The sequence below is a fragment of the Mchenga conophoros genome, linkage group LG10 (assembly GCF_057382185.1).
Source record: "Mchenga conophoros isolate Kocher_MC1m ecotype Shallow Benthic linkage group LG10, M_conophoros_male_GT1.1, whole genome shotgun sequence".
In the NCBI taxonomy this organism is placed as follows: Eukaryota; Metazoa; Chordata; class Actinopteri; order Cichliformes; family Cichlidae; genus Mchenga; species Mchenga conophoros.
The window spans coordinates 5,247,946-5,269,437 of record NC_140535.1 but is presented as its reverse complement, the minus strand read 5'-3'; the positions used below and the strand labels follow the sequence as shown (position 1 = coordinate 5,269,437).

Here is a 21,492-nt window from a genome sequence, read left to right as displayed (position 1 = left end):
TAAAGGGCCAGTGCGCTCAATTTCAATGCGTATGTTGCGGGAGCCTCCGAGGGACCATTACAGTGAAACCTTGTCAGGCTATGTATGTAATGTTCGTATACCTTCTAACCAACAAAACACGATAGGACCATGACCAGTTAGTCATTTCTGTTAAATTCAGATTTAAATAAACTTCAGGGTCTTAGAGACACAACAGAGGCAACTACAGTTGAAGCAAAACGTTTGTGAACCTTCTCGTAACTCCCATAACATCTGCCTGGATTAATAATAAAATGGCAAAAGTTACTAATGGAAATATTTACTTGTTTGTTTGTTTTTTCAGCCATTACTGTGGGTGATTACTCAGTGTGCTTGATCTGGACATGAAAAGTAGATACGGTTAGTGTTTCGTCAGATTGTATTTTGGCTATAATTGTAACTTAGATGAAGATTAGAGACGAGTAACCAATACAGAATCCCACAAGTAATCCAAACAGTTTTGTACTTTGTCTCTGTTACTCCGTTTCTGTGTCCTCCATGCGCTGGTAAGATGTTTCCCACTTAAGCTGTGAATTTTCCTCAGCATTGAGAAGAAGTCACCATGCTGTTCAAAAAAGTCCAGATGTATAATATGCAATCAAAGACAGCTTGGACACTTTATCTTACATCTATATAGTTATATATATGAATATTTTGCATCCTTGAACACGCTATGAAGAGCATGAATGCTAATGTAGTGCTGCAAAGATTCATGATCTTTGCATTCATTCAGAAACCACCTTTTTTTTTCTTAAACTGAACTCATAATACTCAATGAGGCGCAAATGTCAGCTTTTATCTCATGGCTGTTATCTAAACACACAGGCATAAATGATTTTGGCAATAGTTTGAATCCAAATGCAAATTTCTCTTACATGTGTACGACCTTTGATTGTGCCGACTGTGATGCTATGTATACAAATAAGGCGATAGAAATGACTCAGGCACTAAAAGATGCAAACAAGCCCCCCACACTGCTGCAAAATGTCACTATTTATCTGAGCACAGGCTCTGCCTGCAACTGATGGAAAGCGAAAAGCAATATTACATGTGCCAGGAGATACGGCAAACTGCAGCCAATGAAACTTGACTTAAGAGCCACAATTCTGCAATAAGGAATGATTGGCTAGAGTGCTGTTGAGCTGAATAAATATTAGGGGTCAGAAAGACCTGGTAAACACACAGCTCTTGACATTTATAGAAATGCATTGAATGGTGGTTTGCATCAAGCTGCGCATACTAAGTTGAGCTTTAACACATTCTGTCTCGCTGTGTTCTCAGCATTGCATGAAACAGAAATAATTCCACATCAGTAAGGTCACAGTGTCTGCTGCAGAGAGCTGAAAATAAATTCTCTCTTTTTGGGTTAACAGGAAAAATGAGAAGCAAGCGCCACTTAAACACCCCTGATATTTCTTTCATGTTTTATGCATGTACATGTTTAATTTAATTGCAGAAACTGATTAATTGAGCATTGCTCTGTGATTGAATAAAACATGATGAGGCCCTCCACTTAAACGCATTTCCGTTTGTCTGTGACTGATGCCGCTACTTTGGTGCTTTCATCAAACATTTGGCATAGCTGTCAGTGGAATCAAGCACTCCATGAATTCAGACTAATTATCCACATTAGGAACTGAATTACAATGACAGCCCATCAGTGTGGATTGGTGCTGTGCAACACATTTGCAGCTGAGCCATAGACCACAGAGTTTTGCCCTTTCCACGCACAAAGATTTGCGTGTGGAAAGGGCATAATTTTTGCTATTCATTTGAAAGCATTGTAAAGGCCACGTAGAGTCAACTTTTGTGAAATGCCAGCATTAAAACATTTCCTGGAATTCCTGGCAGCATAGGAAAAGACGGCCTCTATAATATATAGAGGCTAATTGATGGTTTGGTTGGCAGGAGACTTTTCATTGCCCTACCTCTAGACCAGCCAGTGTTTGAACAGAGTCTCTGGAATCTACAAACAATAAATGTCAATCCAAATAAAAAAGAGTGTTTCCACAGTTGTTTAGAACAGATCCACTGAAAGAGTTGAATTCAGCACATGGCAAGCACGCTTCAAGACAAACGTATCGTCATATTAAGTAATGCACTGGGCAGCTGAGCCTACATTTATAAATAAACTAATGACTTTAAGTGAAAGGAGCCTATGATGTATGAAGGATCTTTTTTTCCCCTCTTTTGGCCGAGGCTGCACTGTTTCTGCAGGCTGTTTAACTGTTCCACTCTGAATGGCTTTCAAATGCCTTTCAGAAGAGTGAGAAATATCAAGCATCCCCCAAACATCAATTTATGGAAACCAAATCAGGCTTTCAGACCAACGTACCACACACATATCATTTACATATAAGCTCCAAAATAATCAAAAGGAAAGAGACTTGTTATTTAAAAGTCTATTCGTTTATTTAAGATGAGACAGAGCTCATTTTGCATGCATGTGTGATGCAAACAACAAACTATCAGTGCTTTGTCATTTTAAGGAAAATTAATCTCTTGCACTTCTCACCATGAAGGGTTTTCTAAAGAGTGCTTTCAGTATATGAAGCTGTCCCAATGGCATTGAGTAGTTGTGGAGACAGATTAATTCTTAAAAAGTATACAATTTCTTTTGGCTTCATCCTTCTTCTTTAAGCAGCATTGTTGTAGGTCAAACCTGATGATTCATGAAGTGTCATGTAGAAATGTATTACTTCCTGTCCAAGGATGTCTATAGATGTGACTGACTCTGAGGACAGAACAATAAGTGACCTTGGAGATGTCCATTAAATGGAAAATGACATATTTTGTTCTTTCTTTGTGTCTTTTAAAATAGGGGGTCATTTTAAGGAGCCAGTACATGGCTAGTAGAGGACCATTGTAAGTACAATAGGTGGATTTATTGTTGTGTTTTTAAAGAATGCATTATATTCATCATATGCATTGTGTTCCAGTTTTCCACTTTTAGAGTTGAACAAATAAAGACACAGTAGACATTGAGACACTGATAGTCCACATGATATGATATTCCCAGGGTGTGGTTGTGTTTTTGAGATGAGCATTCTTATTATATTTTGAGTTGTGCTGCCAATTACAGTTTTTGTTGTACAGTTTTATTGTTTAACTTTGAAGGATAGTTTTGCTTTGCTTTGTTTTTTTTAACCTAGTTTTACTTCCTGCTTTTTAAATTAGCTGCATGTGTACTTTTAGTTCTTTGTCGCATTATTTCACAGCCTTCCTCCATCTCTCTGTCTTGGGTCGGCTCATCTAATTTCATGACCTTTTGATGTAAAGATGGAGCGCTACACATGGCAAACCTTGGTATTTTCTTTTCTCGAATTTGCCAACATAATTTTCTCCTGTTCGTTACTGGAAGGCAAACAAGATTTTCCTTATTTTCGCGCTTAAAAGACCATATGAACTGATGTATTGTTCTTCCCACAGAGAAATGGCCAACATCCTTTACCAGAACCACTTCCTTCCTGGCTATAAATCACCATTAATGTATAAAAACAGTGATGGCAGTCCTGATATTGCTGGGAGTGTTCAAGGAGCAGTTTTGCATGCCGACAATTACAAGAGCTGATAAAGCTGAGGAAGAGGGAAAGTAAAAGTCTCTCAGATATATACGCCCACAGCTGTTGATGTCAGAGATTAGCCTTCTGTGAATTCATTGTGCAAATGCTTAAAATAATTGCTATTTAGCTGCCCCAAACTTGAGCTCTGATTTAAAGCTAAAAATGTTTTTTCAACAATGCAAGTTCATCTTTTAAAGTACCTTTAAAATCCCTGAAAGGCTAACCTTGAGAGAACACTTTTAAGTTGGAAATAGCCAAAACTTGAAGCAGAAAATAACAGACTATTAAGATGGAATCAGTGGCACACTGCCTACGAGGCACTCTGTACATTCTGAATCACATGCATATGCCCCTATATCTGATGATGCAGCAGAGCGGGGAGAATAAGTCATTAAGACTATTGCTTATAATCTCGGTAGGCAGACCCACTCGTGGTGAAATCACTGTTACCTTGAAATGCCATTAAATGCTTATCATCTGCATCTATAACGAGACATTTGAACCTTTTCAAGGTTTCTTCTCCATTTCTAGTAATGAGACCCCCATATGTCTGCACCTTTTTTTAAACTCATAGCGGGTAATAAGAGGACAACCCCCTCAAGAGGATCCAATGAACGAATTCTAGTATAGATTAATTGATTAGGAGGGTGGCGCTCTAAGATGACAATATATCTCTTTATTGATCCACCTTTCAATGGGAATGGCTGTTATCCAACTTCCCTCAGGGATGAAAAGAAAAAAGAGGAAAAAAATACGAGGGGGAGGTGGTAAAGCAGTCCAGCTATTAGGTGGGCAACTAATTTCCTGTTTCTCTTGCTGGCTTTTCTCAACTTGGATTCAGTCCCACAGTGTGAATAAAAGGAAATATGGGCAAGAGATCCAGTGGATTGCCATTTAGACTAGAGCTCTATTGTCTCTCTACTGTCTCTGCTCCTATAAGAATCCATTTCTTTATCTCCACTTCTTCTCAGAGACCTCTTTCTTTGCCATCACTCTATATTGAGAGCACCCCCCCCCCCCCACCCACCCACCCCTCGCCCCAACCATTAATTTTAGGGCTGTGAAGCGAGACGCACCTTCTGCTTTCTCCAACGCTCTCTGCATATATACGAACTGATAGGGGTATATGACAGGGCTGGGCGTCCCGTCTGTTTGCCACCACACATTATGATGAGAGGGGCAGATTGTGGTGTCAAAGCAAACATTAAGCTCTTGTTTATCTGCTGGGGTTAACCATCCAGTGGGTTTCATATACTGACTGTATTCTGTAATGAGTGGGGATGAGGTTTGGCACTTGTACTATAAGCTGTGTGGATGTCTCTCTGAAGACAGTAGCTGAATGGGTCACCAACAGCAGAAACTGGTTATGATGAAGGACCAAAATGGGTAATAAAAGCGGTTATTTTGAATGACGGACAACAATTTTGCATTTTATGACTTGGCTGTCCTTTCAATTTGTGAGATGACGAGGACATGGAGGAATCCTGAATGCGTTTGTATTGGCACTAAGCCGTAAGAGCAAACCTTGAAATATATTACAGCATTGGTGTCACTCTACTCTCCTCTTTACTTAATCTCTTCCACTGGGTTTTGGAACAGCCGTGGCTGTTTAAACCATGGTTTTCTTTTCTTGAGCGACTGATTCCTGAGAACACTGGAGAGGTGTTTTGAGGATTGATGTTGCCTCTGATGCATCACTTTCCTCACTGGAAACATATTTCCTTGTTTTCTAAAATGTCTGGAATAAAATTCAGCCTATTGTTACTAAAAGATGTCTTATCTTTGACACATCATGATATTCATTTTGTTGCTCTCTCCTACACAAAAACAAGCTCGCTGCTCCTCACTTTGTCAAAGATGTCTGGTGTCTATATTTCTGGTTTGTTGTCTCTATTGGCTGTGTAGCAGAGACCTCCTATGCCCCCACCTGTGGTTTAGCTGAGAGAGCTTATTGGTATAATGGCAAGTAATGAATGGCATTACCTGACCTGACAAGACTGGACTTACTGTGATGTGGTCAGTTTTAGAGCCAAAGCTTGTAGTAACAAGTGTTGTTCATGACTTTAAACTGTTGCTGTTCTTTTATTAATACATTTAGTAATATATTTGCAAATAAACCGTGAAAAAGTCATTTATGTTTCTATACTGAACAATGCAATTTTCACATGACTGCAGTATAGGATTGTATGAAGTTATGCAGGATGCTACTGTGCCCGACCTCTGCAGTTTCTTGCAGAAGATGCGCACCTTGTTCAAAATAGTCTTTTTCTCAGGCACCAAGTGGTGTCAGGACAGAGGGTCAGAGCCCACAGCCGGCTAGCGCACTGTGCTGCTCTGTAATTTAGCCTCCTCTGCTTCCCCACCCCACAGAGCTCCCATCCATTCCTTTCCTGTGAGATGAAATGACTCTTCCAATTCTCCCATTCTGCTGCGAGGTGGCAGGGTAGCGGGGAGATGGGTTGGTGAAGTGGCAACTGCAATTATGGCCCTCCCCACAACACACATACCCTAGAGAGCCTGAACAAAATTGTCTCCCCTCCACATACAAGCTCTTCCGACTCCATTCCATCTCTCACCTGCCGTTAACAGGCAGCCCCGGCCAGCTGTTACGGTGTGTGACAGAAGCCATTCATGCCTAGCAGCTAGCTGCCTTATTTTCAGTAGGACTACATGAAGGAAAGAAAAGGCAGTGATTCAGTAACATGCATAGTATTTCCAACTAGCAAAGTAATAATTTCACTAATTTCAATTGGATATTATTAATTTAAAAGTCTAAAAAGGATTTAAAAAAAAAAGCTTATGAAACCAATTTTGCTGTAAAGAGAGCTGCAGAATACATCTTTCTGAGGATGCAACCAGGAAGCCAAAAACAAAATCTGTGTGACTGAAATTAGAGACTGCAACCTGAAATAATTTGCCATTTCATACTCCTGTTTCATCATATCCACTTCCAGGGAGCAGTAATCACACACATAGACAGATCAGACAATGCTAGATTTTACACAGTGATTACGAACAGACTGCCAGTCTCCTGCATTGAATTTGACCCCCCATCTCACTGGACTCCTGTGGAGAGGTAAGCTAATATTCTGTTATTACTTTAGCTATGTTTCATGCAAAGTAACCCATTATATTTCCAGGACAGAGCTGTGTTGTCTGGCAAATTGGAAAGGGAAAGTAATTACACCATGAATACACACAGCTAGCTCATTTGTTAGAACCGAAAATTGATCTAATAAAGCAAAATAACACTCACAGCAGACATTCTCATTTTAATGGGAGATGGCAAACTATAGCACAATGCTGAGTGCATACAATATCACAGTGGTCCACTAAAAGTGTAGCCTTTTACTGTTTGCCAGTCCTAGCCTCCAGTGACAGATCAAATAAGACTTGTAAGTATACCTTCATTGTGTCAAAGGTCACTGTGAATGAAAATGAAAGAGCATGACAGCACATGTGCAATCAGGAGGGAAGATCAATGCTACTTTGCATTGCCACTTTGGTTTCAGACTGCAGTGCTCACAGTTGATTGTGGTCTTAATGCTTTCTTTGATTACATTTCTTCAGGTTTCTTCATCAAAAATAAAGCTCTGGATACATTTTGGTTGTTTTTGTAACTCCTGTAGTGGTTTGCTGAGATTACTGACCCATGAGTTTGAGATTCTTTACTTTTTTGTAAATACATCATCTGATATTTCATTTAGAAACATTCCCATGAAAATTTAGCATACACGTGTAATTAATGCAAAATAATCTAATACTCTGTCTATGAAGATACTGTACGTGAGCTTTACCTACGGTCAGAGATGAGCAGAACTGTTCAAACTGTTTTAGAAGAAGACTGGAACAACTCATTCCAGACCACAGAACTATTCTGTACAACCAAGCATTTCTGGATTTACTGAGAACAGTCCCACCAGAAAAAGGACACATGGGTCAGAGTATTTTCTTGAGTTTATATACACCTATAATGTCACCACTCATTCTACCACTAGTTACTTGCCCTATTTTCTCTATTTGCCTTCTATATTGGGTGGAGTTCCAGCTTCCAGTTGATCAGACAACAGTCCAGGCTGTTTGTCAGGATTCATGGATGGCTGGGAGGTCATCTCCTAGAAAAAGAGGTCACTAGTACACATCAGTAGGAATGAGTCAACCAGATAAAGAGCAATGTTCTGTAGAAATAGTGCACAGAAAACTGTGGAACCAAGCGCTTTCAGTTGTACGTAGGGATGGGTAATGGCACCAGATACCGGTAGTTACCGGTAGTAACCAGACCGAAAAGCAGCGCACATTTCGGTGCTTTATTTTCTTGAAATGTGATACACTTTGAATTCTAGCCAATCATTTTACCTTTCCGAGGATAGTAGGCGGGCCCAGGTACGTACGTCCTTTTAGAGCAGAGCTACAGATTAAAAATGCCCAAGGTGAAGCGGTCAAAAGTCTGGCTGTACTTCACAGCAAAAGATGCAAACTCAGCAGCCTGCAACAAGTGCTTTAAGGTGATACTGTGCAAAGGAGGTAACACCTCAAATCTGATGAAACACCTGGCGACGTATAGCATTTTTTTAAAAGCCGAGAAATGCACCGTATTTGATAGCTTGCTGCAAGAGCTCACACCGAGCACATCTACTGCGGGTGTGGTGCCTGTTATCAGACCCGGAGTTAGCAACATCCCCCAAGAACCCGAAGAGGAGAGTCCTGGCCCCTAGCCCTACCAGTGTAGCAGAAATGATGACGGATGATGATGGCAGCAGCAGCCGTTCTTCTCTGGGTGAGTCGCTTAATGTTGTTCGCATGTAATTTACATTGAGTAGGCTAACCACGTTATTACATTAATGCATGTAAGGTGAACTAATAAACACCATCGTAGTGACATGCGGCTGTCTTCTAGTTTGATAGAGTGATACCATATATGCCCTATAGCTGCAGAAAAGGCTAACATTGTTATCTTTTTACAAAAAAACCCCAGCTAAACATGAGAGGTTTTAGGACAAAGTTTGTGTTTTCCATTGTTTAAGCACCAATTCCAACCAAAGGAGGTATGTTGTATCAACAGAAAAGGCTAACTTGGTTATCATTTTGCAGAAAAAAAGGGACTGCTAAAAATAAAAACATAAGAGGTTTTTGGACAAAGTTTGTGTTTTCCATTCTTTAAGCACCGGTTCGAGCACCGTTTAAGCACTGGCACCGTTTCAAAAGTACCGGTTTGGCACCGGTATCGGATAAAACCTAAACGATACCCATCCCTAGTTGTACATATGTTATATATGTAGCTGGGTGGTAAAACTTAATTTCATAATGTAGTTTCCCACTTGGGTTAAATAAGTATTCCCTCAGGATGTTGGGGTTGGAGTAAATGTATTATGTGTCAACTTGTTGCTGTTTTGTTGTTGTAAGGTTTAAACGTGCTGCCAGAAGTTACATATAGTTTGTTCTGTCTCCATTTGTTTTTCTCTTTATTTACATAGCTTTTTTCTCTCTCTCTATGAAACTTATAGCGGGAGTCTACATTGTGATGAAGAGAGATAATTTTATTACCGGAACTGAAATCAGATCTATGAAACCCTGAGCTCCAAATAACCAACAAATACATGAATTTAAGAGGCACTCATGCTGCAATAATCTCTTATTATTCTCATCTCCAGTTTGAATAAGCCTTTAAGGTCCCTTTAGAAGCTTTCTTCGTTTCCATACCGCTCTCCTTGTCTGATGAACAAATGTAAAAAGTCTGGGAAAAATGGCACCGACATTCCTCCTCAAACCCCCAAATAGAGTGTCAGGGTTAAGCGTTACTGTCTCAAGGGGGAAAACGTGAGATAACGAGTGAGAGCCTAGTCCAAACACTCGAAAGGGAAAACAGCTGGAAATGACTGGTTTACATTTTCATATCATGACAGCACTGTTAGTATGAATACTAACGGCGTTAGCATGTTGAAGAAGTTTGTTTTTGCATTAGCATTTATCATGTGGTGGAAAGTAGAATGTAAGTCATTTAATTTTTTTTATTCAAATACTATCCAAAAAATGGCATTATACAAATATTGCAATAATATACAAATGACATTTCCGTGAGTACCAGACGGACTGGATTATGAAAGCTCCAATAATGAAGACGTACCAGAGGTTTATGCTAACATATTTCCAATTAGCTCCCCAAGAGAACTTAATCTCATGAAGGAATTTATATACACATATAAACCAAAGCATTAAAACCATCGGACCAGTGTTGCTTGAATCCCCATCTTACTGTCAAAACAATTCTGACCCATCAGTGGTATCTGAAACCTGGATGCTAACAGCAGATCCCATAGGTCATCTACAGTCCTCAAATCCTTCCTGCAGATAACCAGTGAGATGGGGGTGAGTATGTTACACATTTTTTAATCACTTAATAAAGTTAGAGATACTACTTGAGCTACATAGGTTGTGCATATCTGAAGATCAGCAGATAAGGAAAAACAATTATCAAAGTACCTTTTTTCTTTACTTGCCTTACAGTCAGCTGACCTACACTTTAGAGGGCTGGAAAAATTGGCAGTAAGTGTAAATTCATTGGATAGAAGGAGACGAATGTGATGGTAAAATAAGCCCAGGCTAGTGATAGCTGCTGATAACACCACACTGACTTTTGTGCATCTGCAAAGACAGCATGCTAACGCAAAGTAGGGAAAAACCCAGAGTGATGTTAAAGCTGAATGTGTGCTCTCTCCAGGCAAACAGTCAGACTCTGATCTTTAATACAGCATTGTAGCTTCTACCTGTAACTTTTCAATCAGCGTGGCAGTTGAAGTGCTCTTTGAGCTCGTTTTCACATTTGCTGCAGGCTTTGGCTCAAAACTAAAACACTAAAGCTTCTGTCCTCATTAGGACCAGCATGGTGCGTAGTATTATAGCTTTATGTTGTTAAATGGTAATTATGGGACAGTACATGTTAGGTGTAATGCAGCAGTAATGTACTAAGCAGTGCAACAAATTACTTTCTAATGCAATGTACTACCTTTAAAAAACATAATGAGTAATGTGTGCTTCACTGTCAGTCACATTGTGTTGTCCCTCACTCCGCTCTGGTTGAGGCTTCCCCTTGTCCTCATGGGGGAGGCTGTTGCAATTAGAAGCGGCAGGACAATGATTGTGTGTATTTGGACTCCATTGATGTTTAGATGGATGGTAGATATCAAGCTCACATTTACATGAACGTCAGAACCCAAGACTTCCAAGCAAGTCACTGGACCGTAATGAGATGATCAGTGTTATTGTCTTCACCTCTCTTTAATGTTCTGCTGAAAATTGGCAGCTTCCTCAGCACACATGTAATTTCCCAGTCCAATTTGGGAAGTCAAAAGATTTCACCTTTTTTAAACCATGAACTATTCTGACCTTCAGCTTCTGTGGCCAAATAGTGGAATAATAAAAAAGACTGAGAGGGATGAAGCAGCCCAAAGCACATGGATGCATTAAAAGTCTTTTGTTTGTTCAGGTTCAGAACCACTTCATCATTAGTCATCATTAGTATGCTGACGAGTGTGAGGACGGAAGCTGTGTCTCTATGTGAAGTTTTTTAATAGGTTTTTCACAGTATTTCATAAAAGGAAAAAAAGAAATATATGTAAGAGGGTAGACTAAGACATACGAATTAGAAGTTACTGCAAAAACATACATAAGTGCTGTGCTAGAAAACCTCCACTGATTCAGAACTTAACCTTAAATATAAAGTATTAATTAAGGTCATTACATTTAAAAAATGTAGCTGTGTCAATGGAAACACAGCGACATAAAGACGCACACAAAGGTGCAACTATTCAGCTGTCGCACACACACACCTACACACACGAATTCAGCCTTATCCCTTTCATCACTGCTTCACTTCAGCCTCTTTCTTCTCCATCAGCAATTCTTTTTTCCCATCATTGTCAGAGACGGCTTTATCCCTGTGAAAGCAAGGACATTGCTTGGCTGTAGGATAGGCAGCGCTGCACTAGAAGAAAGCCCTTCACAGATGATTTCGGCTTTCTCTTTCCCTGACGGGGGGAGAAATCACAATCCCTTGTTCGCTGAAAATTATTGCTGGATTACCTGTGTCCCCGTGCAGCAGAGCTATCACAGCTAAACCAACCCAACCTGGATTTATGAATTTCATGATTGACGCAGAAAGCGCAAGAAGAATTACACACAAAATCTTATTTTCATTATTTACGTTTATATATATACCACTGCCAGACCCCATTTCTCTCATCCTGCCTTTGTTTCCTGTCTCTTTGTCTCTAATGATGACAACAATGACCAGGACAGGACACACCAGGCTTACAGAGATCCAGGTTTCCTCTCCTAGCCTTACTTACTTGTTCTTGGCTTCAGTTTCTCCCCACCATGCCCTCTGACATACAATGTGCCTGTGGCTGATAGGGAGAAGAGACAGTACTGGAAGCAAGGGAAGGTGGTGGAGGGGGTTGGGGGCTCATTGTTTTCTTTCACTCTCCTGGATCTCTCTTTATTTATGATACCTCCTGCACGACCAGGGACATGCAGCGACCCCAGGAACTACATTCAGCCATAATGTGCTGGTGATTGTGTCTTGCAAAAGCAGACTATCCTCTTGTGTGTTGACTTTCTGGCTGATCACAAAACAATAGCCCCCCTGCCCATCACTCTGAGGGAGACAGTTGGTTTGAAGTTTCAGTGAATGAGGGCCACTGGGGGATGGTATCCAAGGCTGGACCATGAGGGGGAATAATGTTTCAGAGGGAATAGGGGGAGGTTTAATTTTAACAGTTCGTGTTGCCTTCATCTTCTGACAAAGTCCCTCTGGGAAAATGATTGCAAACTATTCAGCTTTGTTTAAAATGTATTTGGTTATTTAGGAAAAAAACGTTAAACATTTGTGAGCAACTGTCCTCATGCCCACCATGCACAGCAGCACTGAGTCAGCAGCTTATGTTAAAACTGTATGCCTGTGAAAGAGCCCATGCAGGTAATGAGCTATTGGCAGTTGTTAAACAGACTGTGTGTAATGGGTCGTTGGAGCAGTGAGTGCCCTGCTCACCTGTTAGCCTGAGCTTTGGACCAGCTGGACAGGCCAAAGAGCAAAGGTGGGCAGTCTGTGGGAAGGAGTTCACATTTGAAGTTGCTTAGAACGGCCTCTTCAATAAATGCAACAGCTGATATGAATCAACCTTACAGCTGTTCATGCAACTGTTGTTGGACATTATTTCGACTCCATTACCTTTTCCTCAGTTCTGTGACTATGCTGTCATGACAGTACGCACCTATCCAGCCTGTGTTCAAGAGGGCAGATAGGGTTCATCGCACTCGCTGTATACATTTACACCATATGCTTCATGAATATTTCATGCTAGATTAAAGTTTTTCAATTTCCTTTGATTTCCTTTTAAAAACAAACAAACAAAACAATAGTTGGTCACTAGTTTAGGTATGACCTTCCTGAGAGTACAAAAAGATTCAGGGCAAAAGTTGGATTTGCAAACAGACAGAAATGTCACATGTATATAAAAGATTAAGATAAAAGTATTAGTATTGGTTTCTGTACTTAAAAGTTTTCTAGCATTTTGAAGACACAGTGTTAGCTGGTAGTGTGTGGACCAGTTCTGTTTACATTATACATGCTTCCTTTAGCCAGTATCATTAAAAGATGTAGCATACATTTTCACTGTTATGCAGATGGAGTCATTTTTGAGCAGGATGTCCTTCAATGCACGCATTAAACAAATATGTAGGACTGTGTTCTTCTATCCATGCAATATCTCTAAAATTAGAAATATCCTGTCTCAGAGTGACGCTGAAAAACTAGTTCATGCATTTATTACTTCTAGACTGGACTAGTAGAATGACAGGCAGAGCCTTCAGCTTCCAGGCCCTTCTTCTGTGGAACCAGCTCTAAGCTTGGATTTGGACAGACAGACAGACACCCTCTACATTTAAGATTAGGCTTAAAACGTCCCCTCTTTGACAAAGTTTATAGTAAACGCTGGGTCAGGTGACCCTGAATCCACCCTTAGTTATGCTGCAATAGACTTAAGGCTGTCGGGGGATTCCCATAATGCATTGAGCATTTCTCCTTCTCTCACCCCTGTTCACTCACCATGTGTTTATACACCACCCTGCATTTAATTATGACTTATTACTAATCTCTGGCTCTCTTCCACAGCATGCCTTTTGTCTTGTCTCCCTCCCTTCATCCCCAACTAGTTGTGGCAGATGGCCACCCCTCCCTGAAACTGGTTCTGCTGGAGATTTCTTCCTATGAAAAGGAAGTTTTTCCTTCCCATTGTTGCCAAAGTGCTTACTCAAAGGGGGTCATTTTCTGTATTATTGTAGGGTCTTCACCTTACAATATTAAGCACCTTGAGGTGACTGTTGCTGTGATTTGGTGCAATTTAAATACAACTGAATTGAATGTAACTGAATTATGAGTGACTTTAATTCTTTATACCAACTGGATGTTATATCCCCACTACCTTTTCATACAAGTGGCACTGATTCCAAATAGTAGAAGTAGCCTTGTAAAGCAAATGTAAAAAAATAGTTCACATGTTAATACCTGTCCTAGACTAACTCTAAAAGTTGTTCACCTATTAAGAGTTGCAGACAAACTTTGATTATCACACTCATGAAGGAAAAAAAAGCCCAATCTGAACTCAGAAATGGATTCCTTAACCAAACAGAGCAATGAGAAACATTACAGATCAGTGTCACTGTGAAACATTGTGTCACATCTCAAGACTGAACAGTTTCTTTCATTGCAGCAACTCATTCATTGATGTCAGAGCCACGACTCATTTGAAAAAAAAGATTAGTCACCTGCTTCGACTGACACAGTGAGAGTATGAAAATAACCACTAGACAGTTTATCTCATTCTTTGGGTTCATATTATTTGTAACTTTTAACAGCTGCCCTGGGGCGCACTGACAGAGGCGAGGCTGCCAGACACTGTGCCACCGGGCCCTCTGACCACCACCAGTAGGCAACGGGTGAAGTTTCTTGCCCAAGGACACAACTACCAAGACTGTCTGAGCTGGGGCTCGAACCGGCAACCTTCCGATTACAAGACGAACTGCCAACTCTTGAGCCACGATTGCCCCAACAACATTTTCCAAGTCATATTTTTTTTATTTTTTCAAACTATTTAATATTTTTGTTTATGTCAATTATGCGCAGTAGAAGGGTCAATAGGAGAAACTTATAACTGGTTGTTAGCCTTGAGCTCCAGTCTGCATGCCCCAGGGCAAGATACTAACCCCAGGTTTCTCTCCGATGCATCCAACAGAGTATGAATGTGTGTGAATGTCAGAATCAATGCACCTATGTAGAAAATAACGTATAGAAAATGTGCTTGCATGAATGGGTGAAGTCCAAAGTCCATGTACCAACAGTCCTATGCTTTGGTAGATGTGCTCAGAACAGCAAACGTCTGATTGGAAGATATATTATCCTTACAGAGCAAATTGTTGTTTGTTGCTGGATAAATAAAATGTTGCTTACAGAAGAATTGGGAGAGATGCAGTACAATGCTATCTTATCTAAAGCATTGCATGTATTTAAATGTAAATATATTTAACAGATATTATTCAGTCTAACTGCAATGCAATGCAATCAAAGCAGACTGCGTAGCTCATGTCGGAGCTCACTGTGACAATGAAAAGTTCTTCCTGCTAGTGGCAGGCATCATTAGCTTCCTGTAGTGTCATCACTTTCAGTTTTTTTGTTTTCATTTGAACTGACCCGTGACATTGTGACGGTCAGCTCGTTAATTCGCAGAAGCTTAAGCCAGAAAAAGCATCCCAGTTATGAAATTGGCCAATTATCTGGCAGTGTTTTCATTTTGGACGGGCAAAGCAGTGCCGGCCTGCCAGCAGCTCATTAGGAAATGACTGGCTGCATCTCCGGAGCTATTCTCCATTTTGATATCCAAAACAAGGCTGGGTGAGCAAACGCACCAGTCTGTTACATGTGGCATCTCATATTGCAAACAATGATTTCATTCCTCTGTTGAGTTACAAGTGATAAAGCTCCAGGAATACAATGGATGGGATTTAGTTTGGATTGAGGAATCCAACCTGGGGAGTGAGGGGTTTGCACACACCAAAGGGCCACAAGATAAATGCGAGAGGTCACAAAATGTTTATATATATAGTCAATCATTTAAAAACAAAGCAGAAAACATTCGTCTTTGTGTGTCTGAATAAGCAAAAGAAGAATCGAGGACAGTGGATGAGGGCGGCTTGCCAGCAGATGGATATAGTATGGATAGTATAGATAGTGGCTTTGCTTGGCTGTTAAGATGTTAAATGCTGTTTTCTTAACAATAATTCATAAATAAAAACACCCTCTAAGAATGCAATGCAAAAATCTGCAGTGTTTTAGAGCATGAGGTCTAAACCACAGAAGCTAGCTTTGATCTTTAGTGGGCCGGACGAGTGAAACTCCCCTTTCAGTCAAAGATGTTGTTACCTACGTTCATGAAGACATTCTCAGAAAACCTATTGGTGTTACGCCTTTTTTCTCTTCACAGAGTTGTGTGATGCTGTCCTTATATACAATTATATACAATTTCACTATTTCTGGAGTCTAAATACAAACATTTTTATTTTATTTTATCAAATATCACTTACAGAATAACAGAGCTGATCACAGGTTGTGGACACGGTGGAGAAAAACGTCAGAAGAACAGCATGTGATTACAGTTTTTTACAGACGCTAGGACACATTTCTCAATATTTAGGTCACGTTTGCAAAACTCCTCACACAGTGAGCACAACAGAAGTCTATGTGGGCTAAACTGAGGATCAGTTATCATTGTTTTGGCACAAAATGCATTCAATGACTACATCTCTCAAATTTCATGAATTATCTTCTCACTCAGACACAACAACTGCCAAAAATCTTTGTACGTACAGGACATTTTGCATGTGCTTACATACTGTTTTCAAAACTGTTAAACTTATGGCCAAAACAATAACACAATGCAAAACTTGAAAAGACAGCAAAATCCAACAACAATATTTTATTGAAACATATTTTAAATCTAAAAATGCAGTTTAACCAGCCACAGCTTATTCTCATTGTAGATGAACATCTACACAGGTGTTACTCCTTCAATTTTTCAACTCCTTCAATTCTGGCAGCCAGAAGATTCTTTCCTAGGTGTGTTGCCCTAGATGACATAAGATGTGATGTGGATGAGAACCTGTGGCCAAATGGAGGAGACCGGGTAGATTAGCATTACTATTGTATGTGTATCAGTGGATGGTGTGTATACAAATTCTTGTATTTTGGGATTACTTAGTGCAAAAAAATAAAAATACAGAAACAAATATTAACGAATTCTGCATGATGTCTGATTCATTCCAGTAACATATATTGAAATTATAAACAGAGATGTGTCCTTGTTTTACACAAGGAAACACTGTAATGCTACATGTTGTTAGTGTTTTTCAGGTCATTGTTTTGTGGGTGACAAAGTGTGTTTGTCGGCTGTCAACCTTTGCTAGTGTTCTGGAAGAATGAGGTTATTTGAGACCTGAATGAAGTGTTTTGGTAGTTGTAGTGCATTTTGAATGTGAAATGAACTGCTTTGCCAAGCTGACGGTCAGTTAGGAGGATTGTGTGAAGAGTTTTGCAAAAGTGACCTAAGTATTGAGACATGTGTCCTAGCGGCTGTAAAAAACTGTAAATGTAATGCTAGATGAGCGATGCTGAAAATGACTACTAATGTAAAACCTTCATAGCTTGATGCTGTAGGACGACTATAGTACATATACATCATTTTAAGCACAATATTTGTTTCTTTGGCTCCCACCAAAGTACCTAACTGAGTGAACTCAGCTCAACATATAGTCTCTAAATTGGTGTAAATTGGTGCTGAAAATACCTTCAGCACCAATTTACACCAGAGAGCAGAGTGAACCAGCACAAGAAAGCTGCAGCTTCCATGAATTAAGGTTTTTTACAATATAGATTATATGCTTTTCAAGCAGTGTTGTTCTAACAGGACAGACAAGACAAGCAGCACTTGCAAAAAAAAGGCCACAAGTTAAAACACACCAAAGTAAAGCCATCGTGCTTCTCTTTCATCTCAGACAGCGCTGTCATGAAGCATGTCGCCTGTTTACATCCATCCTTTAAATTACTGCTGTCTTGCAGTCGCTCTGAGATCAGTTATGATCTGGACTTTGTGTGGAAACACAGCTACAGGAGCATTAAGTAGTAAATGAGCTTTAGTGATTAAGCATCATAACGGATTACTTAATTAGTTGAAGGAATCGTTACTACTAACATTCATTATTTGAAGTACAGATCCATAACAGGATGCTTCACATCCTGATTTACCAAGGCCTGTGAAATTCTGTTTATTTGTTAGAACTATTTACATTTTCCAAAAACAAAATTCTTTTAACAATCAGTTTAATACTTGGTTGGCCGTTATATTGCTATGTGTGCATCGGGTGCAGGAGTCCCCACTATACTCAATGCAAACACAACAGAACATCTATGCAGGTGATGTTAGGAAGGAGTCCAATGAGAGATTCATCCATTTGCAGCTTTTAAATGTCGGGGTGCACAACCTACACAAATAGTTCAATTCAATAAAATTTTTTACAGTGCCAAATCACAACAACAGTCACCTCAAGGTGCTTTATATTGTAAGGTAGACCCTACAACAATACATACAGAGACGAACCCAATAATCATATGAGCAAGCGCTTTGGTGACAGTGGGAAGGAAAAACTCCCTTTTAACAGGAAGAAACCTCCAGCAGAACCAGGCTCAGGGAGGGGCGGGGCCATCTACTGCAACCGGTTGGGGTGAGAGAAGGAAGACAGGATAAAAGACATGTTGTGGAAGTTCTTGGTCCAGTTCTCAGATATTATTAATGAATTCAAATATCGAATATCAAATATCCGTTTTATCATCCATTGACGAAGTCATCTTGTCATTTAGTTACCTCACTAAGTGCAACAAAAATGATCAAAATGTGACCTCACTCCAACCTGCCTTTTCTTATATGTACATGCTATAGAGGTTAATTATTTACCAAGTTGAATCCTTAAAGAGACAGACAGAATGATAAAAATGATGAAATGATAGAAATTGCCTTCATTACACCACCTGTCAAAGGACTTGGCCATTTAGTGTCAGTATATTCATCTTATTATCCACACTAATATGACTTAAAATAGCGCAATAAATCTCTGACAGTTTCTGCAAAAGCTGCATTTACCAAAAAACAAAAAAACAAAAACATGATTCAGCGATGATTAATGTATGGTAGTCAATTAAATAATTAACTGACCACTTCTTACTCTGCAAGCATATGATTACTGAAAGTCATTTCCCTGAGAAAACAATTCATATGTTCTGACTTTCCATGCTGTATAACACTAATTTCCCCTGTGCCACAAGCCACGGTGAGAATGTGGAATGAGTCCATCGCTCTGATAAAAGGTCTAAATTAACTGAGATACTTGTATTTATTCATTCATTGCTATTGATTCAGGGCACGTATATGTAGCCAAGGTAAGGCCTTGCGCACGAGTCTCTCTTTAATAGAGATATCCACACATGGAATCATCAAGCAAGAGCGCGTAAATAACTTCCTGCAGTGTGCAGTGTCTGTGTAAAATGAGCTGCAAAGAAAGGAGGAAAGATGGCAGTCATCTAGTCCTTGTGAACTATTATTATCTAATCCACATGCAACACACACTGAAATAAATTCCATTAATTACAGCTTTGCTCATAGCCTGCAGAACAGACTGTGCTTAAACCAACAGGAGCACGCCTCTGACTGAGCCTCACTACTCTCAGCCCAATTAAATGAAGCTCGTAAATAACATAAACAATACTTCACACCCTTCAGGCACTGTAGTAATCAGCCTAAAGAAACCCGGGCATAGAGGTAACAGTACACACACACACACACACACACACACACACACACACACACACACACACACACACCATGGTAACATATGCAGGTGTTTCAGGTGATGATGATAAAAGCACAAAAACATTCTCAATTATCCTTTCTATTATCATAATTGTGACTATCACTGTAATGCATGCTCAGCCAAAACTTGCTCATATTGGATAAGGTGATGTGAACCCATATCTGGAGTCAATCAAATGCAATTTATAAAAAAGCAGAAAAGCATGATATTCAAGAGTCTAGTTGTAAAATGTGATGCTAAATAACTAAATGTGTATTTCACCCTGCTCACTCATTGCACGGGCTAAATTTATTCTACTGCCGGAATAGTTAATGAGTCGTTTGGGACTGCAGATCTCTGGAGTCTGTGTACAGTGGCTACTTTTTTTCTCAGCTTTGTTCGACTTTCTCCCCAAATGCTATGCAAAGCTAATGCTTACCCACAGCCAAACCCAGACACAATGCATACTGAATCCTTGTACTTTCACAAAGTTCCCTGGATAAATTGGCTGAGGCTTATGCATACAGATTGCAGTTATTTTAATTGGCTGTTGTTTCCCAGTAAAATTATGAGGAATTTCTATGAACACAGACAAGAGTTGCACATAACTCACACACACACACACACACACACACACACACACACACACACACACACACACACACACACACACACACACACATAAGCATTCACTGAAAGCAGCAAAGGCAACGTGCCTGTGGCCACATGGCTGAGTGTAGCTGTCAAATTACGAGTCCCAGATGGCCCTTTGTGGCCCTGGGCCCTCTGCTCTCACATCAGTGGCACGTAAACACGTTCACATCATTCACTCCTGATGCATTAGATACAGCCTAGCTTTTATGATTTTCCCTAGCTGCTTAATTCCCCTCGCTGCTTGTTTTAAATCAGTGCATGAGTGCGATTAAATTTTAATATACTGCCTCTGCGGTGACCTTGAGGCTGATTCTGCCCTTGTCAGCTTTAAAAGGGGAAATTAGCAAAAATGTATTTCTAATTATTGATATAATGAGAGAGGCAGGCTTTGTTTTGGGACAGCGCAAACTGAAGCTACACAAGACTGAACCATATATGGACATACCTGAATAAAATGTGAAATTGATTTTCAGGATTCAGCTCCCAAGCTTCTGGACATAAATTCCTCTGAGCCAGGATAAGGTAGGAAGTTCAGTTCTGCTAGAACCAGTAGATGGATCATTAGGCTAAATGTCACCATGCTTTAGTTTCACAGCTGCATCATTATTGGGTAATTGTTCCTCTCTCAGGTGCTCTAATAAAGTTCAATAAGCAAAGGCTAAGATTAGAAAATGTTGAAGCCTCAGGACAAAATTTTACATACCCAGATTTAGGCATGCAACAAAAATACAGGTAGAATCAAAATAAATGTAGCCCATAGTGCTAAATATGGGATGTTGTAACAACTATCCATTTTCTAGGGCATGGTACATGTATATTCCCAAGCAATAAAAGGTTCATATTTCTGGATTATACCAGCCTTTCCTGACCCCATGCCTAGTAGATATAAGAAAGGCAAAGTCACAAGTTCACTAGCAGGGTCCACATCTGAATCCAAATCTGAATGGAAAAAAGTGTTCTTAATAATTTATTAACAACCTAGGTGTAGGTGTACTCGATGTATTTAATGTACTCAAATGAATGGGATACATACAAAAGTAGTAGTGCAGAAGGTACTGCCCCAGTGGCAAATAACTTTACTTCAAATATAACAATATTGAACTTAATTTTCTGAGAGGGTGTGGCAAAAATGCAAGATTTTAGTCATTAAATATGTGAGTGTGCATGCATATAATATCTGTTTGCCAAGAAAGAAGATGTGTAACCTTTAACACATCATTCTATGTGCATGTTTGCCCTCTGAGACACACACATGCTGTCATTCTGGGCTGTTGCCTTTTTTGCTCACATGGGAATAGTTTATTGATCA

The 21,492-nt window shown here is 39.8% G+C and overlaps 1 protein-coding gene across 5 annotated transcripts in view; it reads right to left on the bottom strand.

Moving 5' to 3' along the window:
* The window catches only part of robo3 (roundabout, axon guidance receptor, homolog 3 (Drosophila)), a 164,103-nt gene that overhangs the window by 91,945 nt on the left and 50,666 nt on the right, over positions 1 to 21,492 (bottom strand). The window lies entirely within an intron of this gene.